Source organism: Arachis hypogaea, chromosome 5, assembly GCF_003086295.3.
Source record: "Arachis hypogaea cultivar Tifrunner chromosome 5, arahy.Tifrunner.gnm2.J5K5, whole genome shotgun sequence".
NCBI classification, from domain to species: domain Eukaryota; kingdom Viridiplantae; phylum Streptophyta; class Magnoliopsida; order Fabales; family Fabaceae; genus Arachis; species Arachis hypogaea.
The window spans coordinates 16,823,433-16,850,021 of record NC_092040.1 but is presented as its reverse complement, the minus strand read 5'-3'; the positions used below and the strand labels follow the sequence as shown (position 1 = coordinate 16,850,021).

General features: G+C 40.1%; 1 non-coding gene across 1 annotated transcript; it reads right to left on the bottom strand.

The window, feature by feature from the left end:
• Window positions 1–23,124: 23,124 nt before the first annotated feature.
• On the bottom strand, window positions 23,125–23,232 carry LOC112804814 (small nucleolar RNA R71). Its single transcript, XR_003203433.1, has one exon. It is a non-coding gene; the product is annotated as a small nucleolar RNA R71 (small nucleolar RNA).
• Window positions 23,233–26,589: the final 3,357 nt, after the last annotated feature.

The window sequence follows — 26,589 nt, the reverse complement described above, 5'->3', positions numbered from 1 at the left end:
GGGAGTTCCAAGATGAGTACAAGCACAAGCCACCATGACAAATAAGCTTCTCAACATGTCCAACTTAAGGACTTAAAATAAAAGTGCTAGGTGGGAGACACCCCACCATGGTAACTCTTTCCGTACTCTTTTAATTTTGCTTAATAAGGGATTTGAGTTGCCATTGTAAGTATATTTCAGATAGATTTGTTTGTACAATTAGATTGTTAGCATAGTCACATGTATGTTGTGTTAGTAGTAAATGAATAGTATCAATTTGCATGTTTTGGTGAATTAGATGATAGTTGAGTGAATAAAGAGTTGTGAGCATTATAGGAAACACCTGGGCAAACTAAAAAAAAAGGGGTTAGACGCGCGCGCACGATGTACGCGCACGCGTCCATGAGCGGATGCATCATCACCCATATTCCAGAGAGTTGGGCCTCTCCTAGGCCAGCGTTATGCCTCAAGCCCAACTCATTCCACGCTGACGCGCACTACGTGCGTGCGCGTCCATACAGCTCTAAGGAAATGCACGCAGATGCACCCCTGCCGCGTCCGCGTCGATCTGGTGCTGCAGCTTCTGAGCCACTATCCAGAGAGTTACGCTGGATCTGGGCCAACTTTAAGCCCCCAGCCCAACTCATCTCGCGCGGACGCGCACTCGCCGCGTGCGCGCCCATATGCCAAAAGGAGGAAAGGACGTGAGCGCACGCATCGCGCTTGCGCGCTTTATGATAAACTACCAATGTACGCGGACACGCACTTGCCGCGCGCGCGTCACCTATATGATGCCGCCACTCCAGGCCGTTGTCTAGAGAGTTGGGCGTGCGTCAAGCCCACTCTAAGCTTTCAGCCCAACTCAATGTACGTGTGCGCACACTGTACGCGCACGCGCACCTATATAGTTTCCCTATCCACGCTTGAGCGCGTTGTACGCGCACGCGTAGGTCCCTAATTTCATCAATGTACGCGGACGCGCACAGTACGCGCCCGCGCCAATTCAAAATAAGGGGATAACCCTAATGCGCGAAGGTGTGGCGCAGTCGCGCACATCTCTTCTTCCCCCATCATCTTCTTCCTCTTTCCTCCTTCAACCTCTGTTCAACCTCCTCCAATAGCAGCAACGGCCACCACCACTATCGGCAACCTTCGTCCATCATCTCTCTCTTACGTCCAATCTCCCATTCTCTCGCTCTGCACACCACCCGTCCCTGCCCGAACCACCTCCGCCATCACCGCCGGCGACAAGCACTCGACGGCCCCTCCCTCTCTTTCCCCATTCACATTCCCCTCTCACTCTCCCTCTCAACCGCTCTGCCTCTCCCACCCACTCACTCTCCCCTCTGCTCTCCCCCACCACCAGCGCGCGTCTGCTGCTCCACCGCCGTGAGGCCCTCCTCACTTCCTTTCATTCTTTCTGCCGTCACCACCTTCTAAGGCGGCGACTCTGCTGCTGATTCAACCCTCGTTCATCCCAGTTCCATTTCCATTTTCTGCTCTGCCCCCAGGTTACTGGCCTCAACTCTGTTTCCTTTAATTTTCTCTACTGATTAATTTTAGTTAATTAGAATGTAGTTTCTGCATGCCAGGTTAGATAGATATATCTGCTATTAGGTAGCTAGGTCTGGATAGAGGATTCTAGGCCTAATAAGTGCTCTGTTTGTGTTCATTCTCTGTTTGATTTCTTGTCTGATGAGTGCTGATTTTGATTTGCTCTATATTCAATTTTTACTACCTGGATGCTATCTCATGGCTGTTGTGATTAATTGATGTTGTAATCATACTATTTGTGCTATGTTGCTATCCGGGAACATTCAAATTACTGCCGGAATGCTGCCCGAATTTCCGAAAACCCCTGTTTAGCAACTTGTTATCTAAGAATTGAACTTGGTACTTTTCAAAGTTAGCTTTACAAGATACAGCGAGTTCAATTTTGAGGTAACTCTGGGCTGGTCTTTTCCATGATTCACATGTTCCCAATGATATGATTTGAACCCTTCCATATCATCATCCTTTAAGTTGATCAAATATCTTCGCATTCTGCTTCATTCATTATTTGAAATCAACTTGCTTATTTTCTGGGAAATGGTTCATTCTTCCGTAATAATTGGTACATTCTACTTGTGTAACTTTTTTTTTCATTCCACCTAATTTTTTTACTCATTCTAGTTACACAAAGTGCATTTCAATATCTTCAATACCAACTATTGCAACTTAGTGACCGTGACATTGATGATTTGCTTTCAATTCATTGCACCCCGTTGCAATTTCATTTTCATCATCAATAATTACACCTAATTGTATGCATTTTGTGAATCCTTTTGTTAGGCAAGCTTTCTTTCATCATAACACTAACTATCAATCTCACCTCTTACTCACTAACTTGTTTAACCTACTCACTTCATTTTTCTTTACTCGACTCATTAACCATTCTTTTGAGTTATGATGATGAATATGCCTATTCTTTAAGAATTGTGTACATTGTTGGATGTATTGATTTCTTGGTTTATGTTTCCACTTATGCTTATTTGCACACCAAGTTTTCAATGCACATCATGATTTCTTGTCGTTCATCTTACATCTTGAAGTTGCTATTAATTGCTATGTGCTACATGTTTAATTGCTATCATATTTGTCTTTTCCAGGATGTCAGATAAAGGAAAAGCCATAGCCACTACCTCCAAGAAAAGAAAACATTCTACACCCTCTATTCCCTCCATTTACAAGAATTATGCTAAGAATCCATTGAATGACGAGGAAAAGGAAAATCAGTTGCTACCTTCTACCGATCCAACCAAGTTTCCCAATCTTTACTGTGAGCTTCGCCTTTCCAAGTATCGGACGACGAAACTGAATACTGAGAAGAAATTACTCCTACCTAATGATGTGAGACGAGCCATTACTAGTCGCATCCTAGAGTTGGGTATTGACTTTGTTGATAGAGATTTGGGAGATATCAACATTTCTTGGGTTAAGGAATTCTATTGCAACTTCTTCCGTCCCACTTTGGATTCAGTTCAGGTGAGGGGTAGAGAGATTATGATCACTGAGTCAGCCATAGAGGAGGCCTTGCAATGCCGACATCTTATTGATGGCACCTGCGCTTATCAGCAGGCTGAGATAGCTATTCACAGCATGACCTTTGACTATGAGGCGCTCAGGCGTGTGATTGGTTTACCGGATGCCACTTGGGTCATGGATGCGACCAACACTAAGCCTAAAGGGATGCTCTTTGCTCATCTGACTAGAGAGGCCAAGACTTGGCAGATGATATTTGCCCACTATGTCTTACCCACCACTCACTTTTCTGAGATCCCTATGGAGATGCTACTTTTGATTGGTTGTGTTATGGAGGGCAAGGAGGTTTATTTTCCTCGATTGATCCGGCAGTGTATGTGGCGAGCACATATTCATGGCCTACTTCCGTTTCCCACCTTGGTTACCAGTATGGCCGCCTTGGCTGAGGTCCCCTGGTTGGCTGATGATGTGACACCACCACCCCCAGATGACGATGACAAGGAGGTTACTATTCCTTGGGGTGGTTGGGTGCACGAGAAGCCACCGGCTAGATGCCGATCTAGGGCTAGAGCAGTGGTAGGGACAGCTGGACCTTCAGCAGCCCCATCCTCTTCTACAGTAGCCCCATCTTCTTCGATTGTCCCTTCTTCAGCTCCTGAGCCCACATATCTACTGGTTCAGCGTCTATTTCGATTTTTAGAGCGCGAAAAGCGCCACATCAAGCGTCGACTGGATCGGATGGATCAGGCACTCATCTCCCTGGGCGCTGAGTTACCCCCACTTCCAGACTCTTCAGCCTCTGATGAGCAGGAGCATCAGGAGGAGGACACCCATGAGGAGCCACTTCAGCAGGACGCACCTCCAGCTGCACCAGACATAGAGATTCTGCAGCCTCAGACAGAGTCAGCACCTACCGGTGTTCCTTTCCCGGATCCTCAGGTTTAGCATCGAGGACGATGTTCGATCTTAAGTGTGGAGAGGTCACCGGTAGCATCATTAGAGGACCGGTGAACATTTTGGCCACTTTCCTAGTTATCTTACTTTGCATACCTTTGTATATATTTGATGCATTTTGAGTTTATTTTGGATACCCTTACTATTTTGGTTCGTTTTGGATACCTTTACTGCTTATTTTGGATTTTTAAATGTTTTGGATGATAGATTCCATACTTTTAGTTGGATTTTTCTTTATACATTTTTGCATATCTTCTTTTGTATATCTTTCTTTTTAGTTTGTGGTTGTGATTAGAAACCATGTTTGGAATTGTTAAAACTTAGTCACCCTTTTCGCATAAGAAATTGGCTTTAAGTGAAAAAGGAAAGGGTAAACTAAGGAAAATTTTTGAATTTTTCAATCACAACAATGCTTAGTCAAATATTGAGATTTTCCAAGAAAACTTAATTATAGGGCACCAACCCAATTGATTGAAAAAAAAATATTTTGAGGTAACCTGCTTGAATTTTATACTTTGTGAAGCATGTATTGAGCTAAGAACACAAGTTTGTGAGATTTGAGCCTATTGATGTGGTTACATTTTATAACCACTTATTTTCCATTCTATGTGAAATTGTTCTCTTTCTATGATTGTGATCCTTGATTTGCTTGATTCTATATGTCCATTTATTTCTTGTATTCATGCATTTGTACGATTGAGGCCATTATTTCATTAGCCCACTTACCCAAATAGCCCACCTTTTACTCTCCATTGTTAGCCAATTTTGAGCCTACGCTTAACTAACTTATTCCCATTTTAGCTCATTACAAGCCCAAGGCGGAAAACCAATGAAAGTCCCTTGTTGGATCTTTGATTAGCCTAGGCTAGTGAGAGTGTTTATTATTCAAAGTATGTGAGGCTTGGAAACATTGGATGGGATAAAAAAGGTAGTACACTTCTATATTTAGGAATTGGGAACATATTCATGTATTGATTGGATGTGTAAGACCTTATGCAATTGATGTCCTTGTAGAAAGTATAAAAAGAAAAGAAAAAAGAAGAGAAAAATAAAATGAAAAAAAAGGAATATAGAAAAAAAAAAAAGAGAAGAAAAATAATAAAATGGGACAAAATGCCCCAAAGTGAAGTTCAATAAAAGGGAATCAATGCATAAGTGTTACGAATCAAGAAATAAGATGCATGAATATGTAAGAAAAAGTGAAGAATGGGTAGTTAGAGTAGTTTGAATTTGTATAGATTATTATATAGTTAGGTGGGAAAGTCTATGCTAATCCAAGATCTAAACTCTAGTCCACTTAACCATAAATGATCCTACCTTGACCCTAACCCCATTACAACCTAAATGAAAGACCTCATGATGAATGTATGCATGCATTGAATAGGTGTTGATTGTTAGAAGAAAATCAAATTTTGGAAAGCATTATTAGAAGAGAATTGAGTGAATTAACCCTTAAACACTTGAGTGAATAGAGCAGATATAAACACTTGAGTGAATAGAGCGGATACACATCCGGTGAGGGTTCAAAAGTTCAATCACATGTGTTCAATCATACTATCTATATTCTTGCAAGCATGAATTTCTTTTGATAATTCAATACAATTGTGGTTTGGACTTGATCCCTATTGCCCTAGCTCTTGTGCCTACACATGTCTCTTGGGAATTGATATGTTTGGACTAAGCATTCCCACTTGCTTTAGATAATTGCATTTAGGTAGGTTCATATAGTTTACTGCATTTAATGAATGTCTTACCCCTTAGTTCCTTCTTATTTTAGCATGAGGACATGCTAAGGTTTAAGTGTGGGGAGGTTGATAAACCCCAATTTGACGGTTTATCTTGTATTGAATTTAGGGTATTTTGACGACCTTTTCTCGCATTTAACCTATGAATTAGCATGGTTTTGTAATCTCTCCTGTATTTGTGCTTAAGTGTAAAAACATGCTTTTTTAAGCCTTATTTTGATGAATTCTAATTCCTCTTTGATTCCATAAGATGCCTTGATGTGTTTGCTAGTAATTCCAGGGTTGAAATAAGCTAGGCATGGATCAAAGGGAGCAAGGAAGGAAGCATACAAGTGGAGAGAAGCATGAAAAGTCAAAGAAGTGAAATCAGCCAAGCACGCGCACGCGCACATTGCAGAATCGGCCAAGGGTGCGCACGCGTACCGTGCGCGCACGCGTCGCAGTCCGCACATGACTTCATTAAAGCAACACCTGCCTGGCGATTTGGAAGGGTTTCTGAACCCATTTTGGCGTCAATTGCTGATAGAAAGGAATAAAAGGATCAAGGATTGAAGGGGAAGACAATCTTATAAATCTTGGAAATCTGGGGAATCATTTTTAGCATCATTAGGATTAGGATTAGTTAGTTTTAGAGAGAGAATATCTCACTTCTCTCTAGAATTAGGATTAGGTTTAGGTTAATCTCTCTTCTTAGATCTAGGTTTAATTCATGTTTTGATTCACTTTTCCTCTATCAATCCTTACTCTTCTCATCTTCCTCTCTCTAGTTATGTACTTTACTTCTTATAATTCTTCACCTTGTTATGGATAGATTGTTGTTCCTTTGTTTTCTTTCAATAATGCAATTTGAGGTAATTCATGATAATTGTGATTTCCTTGAATTGTTGTTGTTAATTCTTTGCAATAATTGTTGTTAGATTTCATTCTTGTTGTTGATTTACTATGCTTTTCTTTTGTGCCTTCCAAGTGTTTGATGAAATGCTTGGTTGGATTTTAGTGTAGATTTTGTTCCTCTTGGCCTAGGTAGAGTGATTAGTGACTCTTGAGTTATCTAACTCCTTTGTTGATTGATAATTAGAAGTTGCTAATTGATTTGAATGTCTCTAAAGCTAGTCATTCCTTTAGGAGTTGATTAGGACTTGAGGAATCAAATTGATTCATCCACTTGACTTCCCTCCATGGTTAGAGGTTAACTAAGTGGGAGCAATGGACAATTTGTTATCACAATTGAGGAGGATAACTAGGATAGGACTTCTAGTTCTCATATCTTGCCAAGAGCTTTGCTAGTTGTTAGTTTATTTTCTTTGCCATTTATATTTCTTGTCTAAAATCTTAAAAACCCCAAATATAACTCACAACCAATAACAAGAAACTTCATTACAATTCCTAGGGAGAACGACCCGAGGTTCAATACTTCGGTTTATAAATTTTAGGGGTTTGTTTTAGTGACAAACAACTTTTTGTATGAAAGGACTGTTGTTGGTTTAGAAACTATATTGCAACGAGATTTCATTTGTGAATTCTAAATCGTCAAAAATCTAATCATCAGCAGTCTCCTCCCTTATGGATAGACAAGCACAAACTGACAGAATGATAGATGCTAATCAAGAGGAATACAGGTTAAATCTGAAAAATCAAGGTGCAGCAATCTCAAAGTTGGAAGCACAAGTAGGGATTGTTTCCAAACAAATCCCACTTTCCACTCACACATTTCCCAGCGATACAATGGCTAACCCAAGAGGGGAATGCAAAGCCATAACTCTAAGAAGTGGGAAGGTTGTAGAGGAAGGAGCCCCAAGCAAAGATAATCATGAAGAGGTTGCACCAAAACATGGTAAAGAGGATGAAGGAAAGATCCCAGCTTCACCTCCACCAAAACCAGTTTTGAAGCCATATGTACCAAAGGCACCTGGTGCACGAATTTGTGATCATCAACAATGGCTCCAAAGACTTGGTGCTCTCAAATGTGAATCTCACTTTGTCACAACTCTGCACAACTAACCAGCAAGTGTACTGGGTCGTCCAGGTAATACCTTACGTGAGTAAGGGTCGATCCCACAGAGATTGTTGGTATGAAGCAAGCTATGGTCATCTTGTAATTCTCAGTCAGGCGGATAATAATTGATTATTGGGTTTTCGAAAATATAAAGAGATAATTAATTTATTAATAAAGGATAGAAATACTTATGTAATTTCATTGGTAGGAATTTCAGATAAGTGTATGGAGATGCTGTATTCCTTTTGAATCTCTGCTTTCCTATTGCATCCATCCAATCCTTCTTACTCCTTTCCATGGCAAGCTGTATGTAGGGCATCACCATCGTCAATGGCTACATCCCATCCTCTCAGTGAAAAAAGGTCCAAATGCTCTGTCATGGCACGGCTAATCATCTGTTGGTTCTCGATCATGTTGGAATAGAATCCCTTGATTCTTTTGCGTTTGTCATCACGCCCAACAATCACGAGTTTGAAGCTCATCACAGTCATTCAATCCCGGAATCCTACTCGGAATACCACAGACAAGGTTAGACTTTCCGGATTCCTATGAATGCCGCCATCAATTCTAGTTTATACCAAGAAGATTCTGATTAAGGAATCCAAGAGATACGCACTCTAGCTTTCGCTTGTAGAATGGAAGTGGTTGTCAGTCACACGTTCATACTGATGGATGATGATGAGTGTCACGGATCATCACATCCATCAGGTTGAAGTACGAATGGTATCTTAGAACAGGAATAAATCGAATTGAATAGAAAATAATAGTAATTGCATTAAAACTTGAGGTACAGCAGAGCTCCACACCCTTAATCTATGGTGTGTAGAAACTCCACCATTGAAAATACATAAGTGATGAAGGTTCAGGCATGGCCGAGAGGCATCAGCAGTTGATGAGCGGATATTTTATACGCTTTTTTGGGGTAATTTCATGTAGATTTTAGCATGTTTTAATTAGTTTTTAGTAGAATAGTATTAGTTTTTAGGCAAAAATCATATTTCTGGACTTTACTATGAGTTTGTGTGTTTTTCTGTGATTTCAGGTATTTTCTGGCTAAAATTGAGGGAGCTGAGCAAAGATCTGAGTTAGGCTGAAAAAGGACTGCTGATGCTGTTGGATTCTGACCTCTCTGCACTCGAAATAGATTTTCTAGAGCTACAAGAGTTCAATTAGCGCGCTCTCAACGACTTTGGAAAGTAGACATCCAGGGCTTTCCAGCAATATATAATAGTCTATACTTTGCGCGAAGATAGATGACGTAAATTGGCGTTTAACGCCAGTATCATGCTGCTGTCTGGCGTCCAGCGCCAGAAACAGGTTACAAGTTGGAGTTCAACGCCCAAAACACATCACAACCTGGCATTCAACTCCAGAAATAGCCCAAGCACGTGAGAAGCTTACGTCTCAGCCCCAGCACACACCAAGTGGGCCCCAGAAGTGGATTTCTGCACTATCTATCATAGTTTACTCATTTTCTGTAAACCTAGGTTATTAGTTTACTATTTAAACAACTTTTAGAGACTTATTTTGCACCTTATGACATTTTCAGATCTGAATTTTATACACTTTGACGGCATGAGTCTCTAAACTCCATTGTTGGGGGTGAGGAGCTCTGCAGCGTCTCGATGAATTAATGCAATTATTTCTGTTTCTCCTTTCAAACATGCGTGTTCCTATCTAAGATATTCATTTTCGCTTAATTATGGAGAAGGTGATGATCCGTGACACTCATCACCTTCCTCAATCCATGAACGTGTGCCTGACAAACACCTCCATTCTACATCAGATTGAATGATTATCTCTTAGCTTCCTTAATCAGAATCTTCGTAGTATAAGCTAGAACTGATGGTGGCCACTCTTGAGGATCCGGAAAGTCTAAACCTTTCCGAGTAGGATTCAAGGATTGAATGGCTGTGACGAGCTTCAAACTCGTGATTGCTGGGCGTGATGACAAACGCAAAAGGATCAATGTATCCTCTTCCAACATGATCGAGAACCAACAGCTGATTAGCCGTGCTGTGACAGAGCATCTGGACCGTTTTCACTGAGAGGATGGGAGGTAGCCACTCACAATGGTGATTCCCTACATACAACTTGCCATGGAAGGAGCCTTGCATTTATGAAAGTGAGTAAGCATTATGTTGCAGGGATTCAGAGGACAAAGCATCTCCAAAAACCCCAACATATTCTCCATTACTGCACAACAAGTAACTATTTCACACTCTTTTATTTTTCTAATAATTCCAACTGATAATTTTAATTAATATCCTGACTAAGAATAATAAAATAAACATAGCTTGCTTCAAACCAATAATCTCCGTGGGATCGACCCTTACTCACGTAAGGTATTACTTGGACGACCCAGTGCACTTGCTGGTTAGTGGTACGAAGCTGTGTTAAATAGTCCATTAATATTGGCATACACAATTTCGTGCACCAAGTTTTTGGCGCCGTTGCCAGGGATTGTTCGAGTTTGAACAACTAAAGGTTTATTTTATTTCTTAGATTAGGAAGATTTTGGCAATTGGGTCAGAGTCTTTTATTTTCTGTTCAAAAATATCATTTTTCTTTATTAATTTTTTTATTTTTCTTTGAGTCTAGTGTCTTGTTATAAGTTTGGTGTCAATTGCATATTTTATATTTTTCTTTAAAATTTTTGTATTAGTGTTCTTTGTTCTTCCTTTATCTTCAAGTTGTTCTTGTTTATTTTTCTTGTTTGATCTTTAATTTTTCTTGTTCTGTGTCTTTTCTTGTTTCACTTGTGTTCTTTTTAAAGCATTAATCTTCCTAAAGGAATATACCTATTTAGAACAAGTGTTACATTTACTCCCAATTGGCTAGAGCGTTGGACTATGTTCTTGGCAATTGGGCGTCTTCTTTTTAAAATCTTTTTTCAAAAATAATTTTTCTTGATTTAATCTTGTGCCAAACTTTAAGTTTGGTGTTTTCTTGTTGATCTTTCTTTAATTTTCGCAAATTTATCTTGGTTTTCTAAAAATTTAAAGTTTGGTGTTCTTTCTTTTGTTCTTGGTGTTCTTGTGAATCTTCAAGGTGTTCTTGAGTCTTTCTTGTGTTTTGATCTTAAAATTTTTAAGTTTGGTGTTCCTTGGTGTTTTCCCTCCAAAATTTTCGAAAATAAGGAGCATTAGATCTAAAAATTTTAAGTCTTGTGTCTTTTTTGTGTTTTTCTCTTTCATCATAAAATTCAAAATTCAAAAAAAATCTTTTCTAACTAATTTTAAACTATATTTTCAAAATTTTTATATAAAAATTCAGATTTCAATTTCAAAATTTTTCAATTCTTATCCTTTTACATTTTTTTTAAAATATCCTAACCCCTTTCTCTCTCCTCAAATTTTCGAAAATATTCATAAACTTTTTCAAATTTTTTATAAATTTTAATTTTTAATTTTCTTTCTTTATTTATTTTATTTTTATTTCGGTTTTTGTTTTATTTTATTATTTCAAAAATTATTTTTATAATAAAATAGACAATATCAACATCCATATCATCTCCCTTGCTCCATCATGAAACTAAGTGAAATGAACAGTCCAGGAGGACTCTGGGGTCATATGCTAACCCCACTACTGCTTCATATGGGAGTAGTATCTGTATACCCTCCATTGGAGTTAGTAGCTTTGAGTTGAATCCTCAGCTCATTATCATGGTACAGCAAAGCTGCCAGTATTCCGGTCTTCCACATGAAGAACATACAAAGTTTCTGGCACAATTTTTACAAATTGCTGACACAGTGCATGATAAGGAAGTAGATCAGGATGTCTACTGATTACTACTGTTTCCATTTGCTGTAAAAGATCAAGCTAAGAGATGGTTAAATAACCAACCTAAGAACAGCATAAAGACATGGAAACAGCTGTCAGAAAAATTCCTGAATCACTACTTTCCTCCAAAACGGATGACATAGCTAAGGCTAAGCATCCAAGGCTTCAAACAAGGAGATAATGAATCCCTTTATGATGCCTGGGAGAGATACAGAGAGATGCTAAGAAAATGCCCCTCTGAGATGTTTTCAGAGTGGGTGCAATTAGACATCTTCTACTATGGGCTTACAGAAAAAGCTCAGATTTCTCTAGATCACTCAGCTGGTGGATCTATACATATGAGAAAAACAATTGAAGAAGCTCAAGAGCTTATTGATACAGTTGCCAGAAATCAGCATCTGTACCTAAGCAGTGAATCTTCCATGAAAGAAGAAGCTAAAACAGTAACTGCTGAACTCAGTCCTGTAGATCAGGCTAATGAATTCAATTAGCAATTAGACTTTCTAACTCAGCAGCTAGCCGAATTCAAGGAAATACTACAGGAAACAAGAATGGCTAACAGGAATATGAAAGTACAGTTAAAGCAAATAGAAAAGCAACTGTCAAAACAAATAACAGAAGAATGCCAAGCAGTTCAATTAAGAAGTGGGAAAACATTAAATACCTCACTTCAAATCAGCAGGAAGCCAAGAAATGAACAAACGGCTACTCAAAATCCCTCTGAGGACAATTAGAGCCCAGAGAGGAATAAGGCTTGCGCTGAACGCCCAGACCATGCTCATTCCTGGCGTTCAACGCCAGAAACAAGCATGAATCCGGCGTTGAACGCCCAAAGGAAGCACAGTTCTGGCGTTCAGACGCTAGTAACAGATAAGGAGTTGGCGTCTAACACCACTCCAGCTTCCACCTCTGGCATTCAAACGCCAGTGGGGGATCAATCACATACAAGTGCTGATAACAACCCTTCTAAAAAGGCTTTCCAACCCACTTCTACATGTAATAAACCTGCAGCAACTAAGGTTGAGGAATACAAAGCCAAAATGCCTTATCCTCAAAAACTCCGCCAAGCGGAACAGGATAAGCAATTTGCCCGCTTTGCAGACTATCTCAGGACTCTTGAAATAAAGATTCTGTTTGCAGAAGCACTTGAGCAAATACCCTCTTATGCCAAGTTCATGAAAGAGATCTTAAGTCATAAGAAGGATTGGAGGGAAACTGAAAAAGTTTACCTCACTGAAGAATGCAGTGCAGTTATCCTAGAAAGCTTACCTGAGAAGCTTAAGGATCCCGGAAGCTTTATGATACCATGCACATTAGAGGGTACTTGCACCAAGCAAGTTCTGTGTGACCTTGGGGCAAGTATCAACCTAATACCTGCATCTATTATCACAAAGCTTGGTTTAACTGAAGAAGTCAAACCAACCCGGATATGTCTTCAACTTGCTGATGGCTCCATTAAATACCCATCAGGCGTGATTGAAGACATGATTGTCAAGGTTGGGCCATTTGCCTTTCCTACTGACTTTGTGGTGCTGGAAATAGAGGAGCACAAGAGTGCAACTCTCATTCTAGGAAGACCTTTCCTAGCAACTGGCCGAACCCTCATTGACGTCCAAAAAGGGGAAGTAACCCTGAGAGTCAATGAGGAGGAGTTCAAGTTGAATGTTGTCAAAGCTATGCAACATCTAGACACCCCAAATGACTGCATGAGTGTTGATATCATTGACTCTCTGGTAAGAGAGGTCAATATGGCTGAGAGTCTCGAATCAGAGCTAGAGGACATCTTTAAAGATGTTCAGCCTGATTTGGAGGAATCAGAGAGGATAATAGAACCTCTGAAAATCCCTCAGGAAGAGGAGAAACCTCCCAAACCCAAGCTCAAACCATTACCACCATCCCTGAAATATGCATTTCTGGGAGAAGGTGATACCTTTCCTGTAATCATAAGCTCTACCTTAGAGCCACAGGAAGAGGAAGCACTAATTCAAGTGCTAAGGACACACAAGACAGCTCTTGGGTGGTCCATCAGTGATCTTAAGGGCATTAGCCCAGCCAGATGCATGCACAAGATCCTATTGGAGGGTGACGCCAAGCCAGTGGTCCAACCACAAATGCGGCTGAATCCAGACATGAAGGAAGTGGTGCAGAAGGAGGTCACTAAATTACTAGAGGCTGAGATTATTTATCATATTTCTGATAGCCCCTAGGTAAGCCCTGTCCAAGTCGTCCCTAAGAAGGGAGGCATGACAGTGGTTCATAATGAAAAAAATGAACTGGTTCCTACAAGAACAGTTACAGGGTGGCGTATGTGTATTGATTATAGAAGGCTCAATACAGCCACCAGAAAGGATCATTTTCCTTTACCATTCATAGACCAGATGCTAGAAAGACTAGCAGGTCATGAATACTACTGCTTCTTGGATGGATATTTAGGTTATAATCAAATTGCAGTAGATCCCCAGGATCAAGAGAAAACAGCATTCACATGTCCATCTAGATTATTTGCATACAAAAGGATGCCATTTGGCCTGTGCAATGCACCTGCAACCTTTCAGAGGTGCATGCTCTCAATTTTCTCTGATATGGTGGAAAAATTTCTGGAAGTTTTCATGGATGACTTTTCAGTATTTAGAGACTCATTCAGCTCCTGTCTTGACCATCTAGCACTTGTTCTAAAGAGATGCCAAGAGACTAACCTGGTTTTAAACTGGGAGAAGTGTCACTTTATGGTGACTGAAGGAATTGTCCTTGGGCACAAAATTTCGAACAAGGGAATAGAGGTGGATCAAGCTAAGGTAGAGGTAATTGAAAAATTACCACCACCTGCCAATGTTAAGGCAATCAGAAGCTTTTTGGGGCATACAGGATTCTATAGGAGGTTTATAAAGGATTTTTCAAAAATCACCAAACCTCTGAGCAACTTGCTAGCTGCTGACACGCCATTTATCTTTGATAAAGAGTGTCTGCAGGCATTTGAGACTCTGAAAGCTAAATTGGTCACAGCACCAATCATCTCTGCACCAAACTGGACATTGCCATTTGAACTAATGTGTGATGCCAGTGACCATGCCATTGGTGCAGTGTTGGGACAGAGGCATTTACTATGCCAGTCATGTTTTAAATGACGCACAGAAGAATTACACAACTACAGAAAAAGAGCTGCTTGCAATGGTTTACGCCATTGACAAATTCAGATCCTATTTAGTAGGATCAAAAGTGATTGTGTACACTGATCATGCTGCTCTTAAATATCTACTCACAAAGCAGGATTCAAAACCCAGACTTATAAGATGGGTGTTGCTTCTGCAAGAGTTTGATATAGAAATAAGAGACAGAAAAGGGACAGAGAATTAGGTAGCAGACCACCTGTCCCGAATAGAACCAGTAGAAGGGGCGTCCCTCACTCTTACTGAGATCTCTGAAAACTTTCCGGATGAGCAACTCTTTGCCATCCAGGAAGTGCCATGGTTTGCAGACATTGCAAACTACAAGGCAGTGAGATTCATACCCAAAGAATACAGTAGGCAGCAATCAAAGAAGCTGATCACGGATGCAAAGTATTATCTTTGGGATGAACCGTATCTCTTTAAGAGATGTGCAGACGGAGTAATCCGTAGATGTGTGCCTAAAGAAGAAGCGCAGAAGATTCTAGGCATTGCCATGGATCCCAGTATGGAGGACATTTTGGAAGTGAGCGAACAGCCACAAAAGTCCTCCAATGTGGCTTCTACTGGCCTACTCTCTATAAAGATTCCCGAGTGTTTGTACTTAATTGTGACAGTTGCCAAAGATCTGGTAATCTGCCTCACAGTTATGCCATGCCTCAACAAGGGATCTTGGAGATTGAGTTGTTTGATGTATAGGGTATTGACTTCATGGGACCTTTCCCACCATCATACTCAAATACTTATATTCTGGTGGTAGTGGATTATATATCCAAATTGGTGGAAGCTATTGCAACACCTACTAATGACACTAAAACAGTGTTAAAATTCCTCCAGAAACACATCTTCAGCATATTTGGTACCCCTAGAGTATTAATCAGTGATGGGGGCACTCATTTCTGCAATAAATAGATTTACTCTGCTTTGGTTCGTTATGGAGTTAGCCACAGGGTAGCCACTCCATATCATCCACAGACAAATAGGCAAGCTGAAGTCTCTAACAGAGAACTTAAAAGAATCCTGGAACGGACTGTAATTAATCATAGAAAGGATTGGGCAAGAAGCTTAGATGATGCTCTGTGGGCATACAGAACAGCATTCAAGACCCCTATAGGGACCTCTCCATACTAGCTTGTGTATGGAAAGGCATGTCACTTGCCAGTGGAACTGGAACATAAGACCTACTGGGCAACCAGATTCCTGAACCTTGATGCCAAGTTAGCTGGAGAAAAACGATTGCTTCAGTTAAATGAGCTAGAGGAATTTAGACTCAATGCTTTCGAGAATGCAAAAATTTACAAAGAGAAAGCAAAAAGATGGCATGATAAGAAATTGTCATCCAGAGTCTTTGAGCCGGGGCAGAAAGTTCTGCTATTTAATTCTAGGCTCAAGTTATTCCCCGGGAAATTAAAATCCCGGTGGAGAGGTCCATATGTAATTACAAGTGTATCACCATATGGATACGTAGAGCTTCAGGATAATGACTCTAACAAAAAGTTCATTGTTAATGGACAGAGAGTTAAACATTATCTTGAAAGAAATTTTGAGCAAGAATGCTCAAAACTGAGACTTAATTAAAGCTCAATAATAGTCCAGCTAACGACATTAAAGAAGCGCTTGCTGGGAGGCAACCCAGCCATTCACAAAATTTAATTTTATTTGTTTTTGTTAATTAATTGATTTTTACAGGTATATGTCAAAGTATCTTCAAGGTAAAAAAGCAATTGATTGAATTCACAGTTACAGGGGAATTTGGAAGCTCACTGGCATGAAAAAGCCAGTAAGAAATGTTTTGGGTGTTGAACGCCCAAAAGAAGCATCCACTGGGCGTTCAACGCCAGTAAGGATAGCCATCTGGGCGTTGAACGCCAGAAAGGAGCATCTTCTGGGCGTTGAATGCCAGAAAGAAGCTCCTTCTGGGCGTTTAACCCTAGAATTACAGCATCCTAGGCGTTTAGAAAAACGCCCAGTGACAAAGGACTTCCTGGCATTCAACGCCAGAAAGAAGCAACAGCTGGGCATTGAACGCCCAGGAGAAGCATCAATTGGGCGTTGAACGCCGAAAACATGCAGTAGTTGGACGGTTAATGCCAGGATGGTGGGGAGGAGGTAAAATTCGTTTTCCTTTACAAATTTTCTAATTTTTTATGTTTCGAATCATGATTTCTTGCATAAACATGTTTCAAAATGTCATCCTTCAAATCAAAATAGTTTTCTGAGAACCCTAATTTCTAAAATCCCTTTTTTCAAAAATAATATAGCTTCATACATACACATAAACCTTTTTCCAATCCAATCCAACTCTTTTTCCAATTTTTTTTCAAACTTAATTATCTTTTAAAATCTTTTTCAAATTATAAATTTCAAATTTATTTTTAAATATCATTCATATCTTTTTAAATTATATCCTTTTTCTTGTCATATTTATCTTTTATAAATCATATCTTTTATCTTATATCTTTTTCTTATTTTCGAAAACCCACCCCCTCCCTTTATATCCACTTTCGGCGCCCCTCTCATCATCCACCATTCCACACCTGCTCTCCTTCTATCCCTCTTCTCTCTTTTCTTTTGCTTGAGGACAAGCAAACCTCTAAGTTTGGTGTGCTTATCCGTGATCACAAAAAACATACTCACTTTGATCATGGCCCCTAAAGGAAAACAACCCAACCCAAGAGGTAAGAAAGAGAATATTCCAAAGCCACTTTGGAATCAAGGGAAGTTCGTAACTAAAGAACATTCAAACCATTACTACAAAATAATGAGTCTAAGATCAGTGATCCCGGAAGTCAAGTTCGATCTGAAAGAAGATGAATATTCGGAGATCCAAGAACAAATTCGAAACAGGAACTGGGAAATCCTAGCTAATCGTGAAACGAAAGTGGGAAGGAATATGGTTCAGGAGTTCTATGCAAATCTATGGCAGACAGACAGGCAAAGAATAATTGGAGCTGCCCTCTATGATCATCGGACCTTAGTCAGAGGAAAGATTGTTCACACCCATCCTGACAAAATCAGGGAGATCTTTAAGCTTCCTCAACTGAAGGATGACCCAGACTCCTTTAATAGGAGAATGATGAGGGTAAACAAAGGCCTGGACAAGATTCTAGAGGATATATGCATCCCTGAAGCCAGGTGGACCACCAGCACAACTGGCATCCCAAATCAACTCAAAAGAGAAGATCTCAAACCAGCTGCCAGAGGCTGGCTAGATTTCATTGGGCATTCTATATTGCCCACCAGCAACCGTTCTGAAGTTACTGTTAAAAGAGCAGTGATGATTCACTGCATCATGTTGGGAAAAGAAGTAGAAGTCCATCAACTGATCTCGTGTGAACTATACAAAATAGCAAACAAGAATTCCAAGGATGCCAGATTGGCCTATCCAAGCTTAATTTCTATGCTCTGCAGAGATGCCGGAGTGAAGATGGGAATAACAGAGTATATTCATTTGAAAGGCCAATCACTAAAATATCAATGGAAAGACAACAGTTGCAGGATGATCCAATCAAGAGGAGAGCACAAGAAGTCCTCCCAGAACTTCCTCAATTCAAAAATTGGGAACATCTTGAAGCATCTATTTCCAAATTGCAAGAAGCTATGAACCAAATAAAGGAAGAACAGAACAATCAAAGTAGCATGCTTTGCAAACTGCTTGAGGAACAAGAAGAGCAAGGGCGTGATTTAAGGGAGCTGAAGCGCCAGAAATTAATCCTTGAAGGACCAAGCAACCCACAGATCAAAGGAACATCCACTTCCCAAAATACAGGTTGTTGAGTTCTAATTTTAGCTTTAACTCTGTGATAGTGTTATTTTAGAAATTTACCTTAGAAGTTATACAGTAGTAGTAGTAATTAGCATATCTATTCTGGTTTTATTTCCAATTAAGTTATAATTTATTTTTCTCATCATCATCAGACATGAATAAAATAGTAGATTTTTAGAATAAAGGAGTAATTTATATTTTTCGAGTTCTTAATAATAAAAATTATAATTAATTATATGTGGTGGCAATACTTTTTGTTCTCTGAATGAATGCTTGAACAGTGCATATTTTATCCTGAATTTTACGAATGTTGGCTCCGGAAAGAATGAGGAACACAAAAAATATTATTGATGATCTGAAAAATCATGAATTTGATTCTTGAAGCAAGAAAAAGCAGTGAAAAAAAAACACTTGTACAAGAAATCATTGGATCAAGAAAAAGAAAAAGCCAATAGCCCTTAAAACCAAAAGGCAAGGGTGAAAAGGATCCAAGGCTTTGAGCATCAGTGGATAGGAGGGCCCAAGGAAGTAATTCCAGGCCTAAGCGGCTAAATCAAGCTGTCCCTAACCATGTGCTTGTGGCATGCAGGTCCAAGTGAAAAAGCTTGAGACTAAGTGGTTAAAGTCGTGATCCAAAGCAAAAAGAGTGTGCTTAAGAGCTCTGGACACCTCTAGCTGGGGACTTTAGCAAAGCTAAGTCACAATCTGAAAAGGTTCACCCAGTCATGTGTCTGTGGCATTTATGTATCCGATGGTAATACTGGAAAACAAAGTGCTTAGGGCCACGACCAAGACTCATAAAGTAATTGTGTTCAAGAATCAACATATTAAACTAGGAGAATCAATAATACTATTTGAATTCTGAGTTCCTATGGATGCCAACCATCCTGAATTTCAAGGGATAAGGTGAGATGCCAACACTATTCAGAAGCAAAAAGCTACAAGCCTCGCTCATTGATGAGCGGATAATTTGTACGCTTTTTGGCATTGTTTTTAGTATGTTTTTAGTATGATCTAGTTAATTTTTAATATATTTTTATTAGTTTTTAGTTAAAATTCACTTTTCTGGACTTTACTATGAGTTTGTGAGTTTTTCTGTGATTTCAGGTATTTTCTGGCTGAAATTGAGGGACCTGAGCAAAAATCTGATTCAGAGACTAAAAAGGACTGCAGATGCTGTTGGATTCTGACCTCCCTGCACTCGAAGTGGATTTTCTGGAGCTACAGAGGCCCAATTGGCGCGCTCTCAACGGCGTTGCAAAGTAGACATCCTGGGCTTTCCAGCAATATATGATAGTCCATACTTTGCCCAAGATTTGATGGCCCAAACCGGCGTTCAAAGTCACCCTCAGAATTCCCAGCGTTAAACGCCCAAACTGGCACCAAAATGGGAGTTAAACGCCCAAACTGGCACCAAAGCTGGCGTTTAACTCCAAGAGGAGTCTCTACAAGAAAATGCTTCAATGCTCAGCCCAAGCACACACCAAGTGGGCCCGGAAGTGGATTTTTATGTCATTTACTCATCTCTGTACACCCTAGGCTACTAGTTTTCTATAAGTAGGACATTATACTATTGTATTTTCATCTTGGTTCTTCTGGTTCCCACTTTGGGGCCGAAACCAATGATCACACTATCACTTATGTATTTTCAATGGTGGAGTTTCTACACACCATAGATTAAGGTGTGGAGCTCTGCTGTACCTCGAGTATTAATGCAATTACTATTGTTCTTCTATTCAATTCCGCTTGTTCTTGTTCTAAGCTATCACTTGTTCTTCAACTTGATGAATGTGATGATCCGTGACACTCATCATCATTCTCACCTATGAACGTGTGACTGACAACCACCTCCGTTCTACCTTAGACTGGGTGAATATCTCTTGGATTCTTTAACCGGAATCTTCGTGGTATAGGCTAGAACTGATGGCGGCATTCAAGAGAATCCGGAAGGTCTAACCTTGTCTGTGGTATTCTGAGTAGGATTCAATGATTGAATGACTGTGACGTGCTTCAAACTCCTGAGGGCAGGGCGTTAGTGACAGACGCAAAAGAATCACTGGATTCTATTCCGGCCTGATCGAGAACCGACAGATGGATAGCCGTGCCGTGACAGGGTACGTTGAACATTTCCACTGAGAGGATGGGAGGTAGCCACTGACAACGGTGAAACCCTTGCTTAAGCTTGCCATGGAAAGGATTAGGAAGAATTGGATGAAGACAGTAGGAAAGCAGAGAGACGGAAGGGACAAGCATCTTCATACGCTTATCTGAAATTCCTACCAATGAATTACATAAGTATCTCTATCTTTATCTTTATATTTTATTCGCATATCACCATACCCATTTGAGTTTGCCTGACTAAGATTTACAAGGTAACCAAAGCTTGCTTCATACCAACAATCTCTGTGGGATCGACCCTTACTCGCGTAAGGTTTATTACTTGGACGACCCAGTACACTTGCTGGTTAGTTGTGCGAAGTTGTGTTTATGCCATGGTATTGAGCACCAAGTTTTTGGATTTATTACCGGGGATTATTTGATTTGTGAAAAGTATTGATCACAATTTCGCATACCAAGTTTTTGGCGCCGTTGCCGGGGATTGTTGAGTTTGGACAACTGACAGTTCATCTTGTTGCTTAGATTAGGTATTTTTTTTTCGGAGTTCTTAAAGATGAATTCTAGAGTTTCATGATGATTTGTTGAAATCTGGCTGGCTGTGAAGCCATGTCTAATTCCATTGGACCGAGGTTTCAACTTATCATCACAAGAGCTTGTTGATTTCTATCAATCTTGCTTTTGGAGCAGTGATCTGCTAAGGCTTGGCTGGCCATTGGCCATGTCTAGTGTTTTGGACCAAAGCTTTCCTTGAAAGCTTGGCTGGCTGTGAAGCCATGTCTAATTCCTGGACCAGAGTCTTAGACTAGCATTGCACTGATTCCTGGAATTCTCATTAAGAACTTTGATATCTTTTTCCACTTAATTTTCGAAAAAAAATCCAAAAATATTTCTTGTTTGAGTCTAGAGTCTCATTTTAAGTTTGGTGTCAATTGCATGCTTTCATTCATGTGTCTTAAGGATCTTCAAGATGTTCTTGATGATTTCTTACTCTAATCTTTAAATTCTCTTGACTTAAGTGTTTTATGTGTCTCATATGCATTCTCATTAGTGTCAGTAGTATACAAACTGCTAAGTTTGGTGTCTTGCATGCATTGTTATTTGATTCTTGTTGCATTTTGATTTTTCCTTATTATTAAAAATCCAAAAATATTTTTAATTTGTGTCTTCTCAAGTCAATAATACAGAGAATTGAAGATTCAGAACATACGGCAGAGGAATTACACAGAAAAAGCTGGGCGTTCAAAACGCCCAGTGAAGAAGGACAGACTGGCGTTTAAACGCCAGCCAGGGTACCTGGTTGGGCGTTTAACGCCCAAAAGGGTATAGTTTTGGGCGTTAAACGCCAGAATGTGCACCATTCTGGGCGTTTAACGCCAGGATGGCACAAGAGGGAAGATTTTGTTTTCAATGCAAATTTTTTTCAAGTTTTCAAACTTTTTCAAAATCAAATCTTTTTCAAATCATATCTTTTCAATCAAATCTTTTTCAAGATCAATTTCTCTCTATTTTTAAAAATACTTGCTATCAATCAATGATTTGATTCAACATTTCAAGTATGTTGCCTTTTCTATTGAGAAAGGTTTAATGTTTGAATCATATCTTTTCTTGTTAGCCAAGTTTCTAATTTTCAAAATCAAATCTTTTTAAAATGTTTTTCAAATCATATCTTCTCAATCACATCTTTTTAAAACTAATCATATCTTCTTAACCACATCTTTTTCAAAATAGTTTTTAATCAAATCTTTTTGATTTCTAATTTCAAAATCTTTTTCAAAAAGCACTTGATTTCTTTTCCACTATCATTTTCGAAAATCAATTAGTGTTTTTCAAAAATGTTTTCAAAATCTTTTACTTAATTTTCGAAAATTACTTCCCTTCTTCTCACATCCTTCTATTTATGGACTAACACTATTCCTTAATGCAAAATTCGAACTCCATCTTCTTTGATGAGTTCGAATTTTCTACTTCTGTCTTCTACTTTTATTTTCCTCTGACACCTAAAGGAATCTCTATACTGTGACATAGAGGATTCCACATTTTCTTGTTCCCTTCTCTTTCTTATGAGCAGGAGCAAGGACAAAAGCATTCTTGTTGAGGCTGATCCTGAACCTGAAAGGACCTTGAAGAGAAAGCTAAGCCAAAGCACAACTCTCTGTAGAGGACCTAACAGAAATCTTCAAAGAAGAAGAACCCATGGCAGCCGAAAACAACAACAATGCCAACAATGCAAGGAAGGTGCTGGGTGACTTTACTGCACCTACTCCCAACTTTTATGGGAGAAGCATCTCTATCCCTGCCATTGGAGCAAGCAACTTTGAGCTTAAGCCTCAATTAGTTTCTCTAATGCAACAGAATTGCAAGTTCCATGGACTTCCATTGGAAGATCCTCATCAGTTTTTAGCTGAATTCTTGCAAATCTGTGACACTGTCAAGACTAATGGGGTTGACCCTGAGGTCTACAGACTGATGCTATTCCCTTTTGCTGTAAGAGACAGAGCTAGGACATGGTTGGACTCTCAACCTAAAGAAAGCCTGGACTCTTGGGAAAAGCTAGTCAATGCCTTCTTGGCAAAGTTCTTTCCACCTCAAAACTTGAGTAAGCTTAGAGTGGAAGTCCAAACCTTCAGACAGAAGGAAGGAGAATCCCTCTATGAAGCTTGGGAAAGATACAAACAATTAATCAGAAAGTGTCCTTCTGATATGCTTTCTGAATGGAGCATCATAGGTATTTTCTATGATGGTCTCTCTGAACTGTCAAAAATGTCTTTGGATAGCTCTGCTGGAGGATCTCTTCATCTGAAGAAGACGCCTACAGAAGCTCAAGAGCTGATTGAAATGGTTGCAAATAACCAATTCATGTACACTTCTGAAAGAAATCCTGTGAACAATGGGACTAGTTAGAAGAAAGGAGTTCTTGAGATTGACACTCTGAATGCCATACTGGCTCAGAATAAAATATTGACTCAACAAGTCAATATGATTTCTCAAAGTCTGTCTGGAATGCAAAATGCACCAAGCAGTACTAAAGAAGCTTCATCTGAGGAAGAAGCTTATGATCCTGAGAACCCTTCAATGGAAGAGGTGAATTACATGGGAGAACCCTATGGAAACACCTATAATCCTTCATGGAGAAATCATCCAAATTTCTCATGGAAGGATCAACAGAAACCTCAACAAGGTTTCAACAATAATAATGGTGGAAGAAACAGGTTTAGCAATAGCAAGCCTTTCCCATCATCTTCTCAGTAACAGACAGAGAGTTCTAAGCAGAATACCTCTGACTTAGCAACCATGGTCTCTGATCTAATCAAAACCACTCAAAGTTTCATGACTGAAACAAGGTCCTCCATTAGAAACTTAGAGGCACAAGTGGGACAGCTGAGCAAGAAAATTACTGAACTCCCTCCTAGTACTCTTCCAAGCAATACAGAAGAAAATCCAAAAGGAGAGTGCAAGGCCATCAACATGGCCGAATTTTGGGAGGAAGAAGAGGCAGTGAACGCCACTGAGGAAGACCTCAATGGACGTCCACTGGCCTCCAATGAGTTCCCCGATGAGGAACCATGGGAATCTGAGGCTCAAAATGAGACCATAGAGATTCCCTTGGACTTACTTCTGCCATTCATGAGCTCTGATGAGTATTCTTCCTCTGAAGAGGATGCGTATGTCACTGAAGAGCAAGTTGCTAAATACCTTGAAGCAATCATGAAGCTAAATGACAAGTTATTTGGAAATGAGACTTGGGAGGATGAACCCCCTTTGCTCACCATAGAACTGGATGACTTGTCTAGGCAGAAACTGCCTCAAAAGAGACAAGATCCTGGGAAGTTTTCAATACCTTGTACTATAGGCACCATGACCTTCAAGAAGGCCTTGTGTGACTTAGGATCAAGTGTAAACCTCATGCCTCTCTCTGTAATGGAGAAGTTAGGAATCTTTGAGGTACAAGCTGCAAAAATCTCACTAGAGATGGCAGACAACTCAAGAAAACAAGCTTATGGACTTGCAGAGGATGTTCTGGTAAAAGTTGAAGACCATTACATCCCTACTGATTTCATAGTCCTAGAGACTGGGAAGTGCATTGATGAATCCATCATCCTTGGCAGACCCTTCCTAGCCACAGCAAGGGCTGTGATTGATGTTGATAGAGGAGAGTTGATCATTCAAGTGAATGAAGAATCCTTTGTGTTTGAGGCTCAAGGATATCCCTCTGTCACCATGGAGAGGAAGCATGAAGAGCTTCTCTCAAAACAGAGCCAAACAGAGCCCCACAGTCAAACTCTAAGTTTGGTGTTGGGAGGCCACAACCAACTTCTAAGTTTGGTGTTGAACCCACACATTCAAACTCTAAGTTTGGTGTTGGGAGGTTCCAACATAGCTCTGAGCATTTCTGAGGCTCCATGAGAGTCCTCTGTCAAGCTAATGACATTAAAGAAGCGCTTGTTGGGAGGCAACCCAATGTTATATTTTATCTATTCTCTTTTGTTATTTTATGTTTTTTGTAGGTTGATGATCATGAGAAGTCACAAAATCAATGAAAAAAGCAAAAACAGAATGAAAAACAGGAAGAAAAACAGCACACCCTGGAGGAAGAACTTACTGGCGTTTAAACGCCAGTAAGGCTAGCTGTTGGGCGTTTAACGCCCAGTCTGGCACCATTCTGGGCGTTTAACGCCAGAAAGGGGCACCAGACTGGCGTTAAACGCCAGAAAAAGGCAAGAAGCTGGCGTTAAACGCCAGAAATGGGCACCAGCCTGGCGTTTAACGCCAGAAATGGCTAAAAACGCATTTTTGCATGCCATTTGGTGCAGGGATGACTTTTCCTTGACACCTCAGGATCTGTGGACCCCACAGGATCCCCACCTACCCCACCACTCTCTCTCTTCTTCACCCATTCACCAATCACCTCAACACCTCTTCCCCAAAAACCCTTCACCTATCAAATCCCATCTTTCTCTTCACCACTCACATCCATCCTTCATAAAGCCCCACCTACCTCACCATTCAAATTCAAACCACTTTCCCACCCAAACCCACCCATACATGACCGAACCCTACCCTCCCCCCACTCCTATATAAACCCATCTTCACTCCTTCATTTTCACACAACCTAAACAACACTACTCTCCCTTTTTGGCCGAACACCAAGCCATTCCATTCTTCTTCATTTCTTCTTCTTCTACTCTCTTCTTTCTTCTTTTGCTCGAGGACGAGCAAACCTTTTAAGTTTGGTGTGGTAAAAGCATTGCTTTTTGTTTTTCCATAACCATTTATGGCATCCAAGGCCGGAGAAACCTCTAGAAAGAGGAAAGGGAAGGCAAAAGCTTCCACCTCCGAGTCATGGGAGATGGAGAGATTCATCTTAAGGATGCATCAAGACCACTTTTATGAAGTTGTGACCTTGAAGAAGGTGATCCCCGAGGTCCTTTTTTCACTCAAAAAGGGTCAACTTTGATCAAAGGTTGGACCAAGTCCTCATAAACATTTGTGAAGAGGGCGCTCAATGGAAGAGAAACTCAAGAGGGAAGCCGGTTCAACTGAGAAGGCATGACCTCAAGCCCATCACTAAGAAAAGGATGGAGCAAGCATGAGGAAATTCCTCCTCATAAAATCCCTGAGATACCTCAAGGGATGCACTTTCCTCCACAAAACTATTGGGAGCAACTAAACACCTCCCTAGGAGAATTGAGTTCCAATATGGGACAACTAAGGGTGGAGCATCAAGAGCACTCCATCATCCTCCATGAAATTAGAGAAGATCAAAGAATCATGAGAGAGGAGCAACAAAGACAAGGAAGAGACATTGAGGAGCTCAAGCACTCCATAGGATCTTCAAGAGGAAGAAAGAGCCGCCATCACTAAGGTGGACCCGTTCCTTAATTTCCTTGTTCTTTATTTTCCTGTTTTTCAAAATTTTAGTGCTTATGTTTGTCTATGTTTGTGTCTTGCGATCATTAGTATCTTAGTGTCTATGCCTTAAAGTTATGAATGTCCTATGAATCCATCACCTTTCTTGAATGAAAAATGTTCTTAATTGAAAAAGAAAAGAATTGCATGAATTTT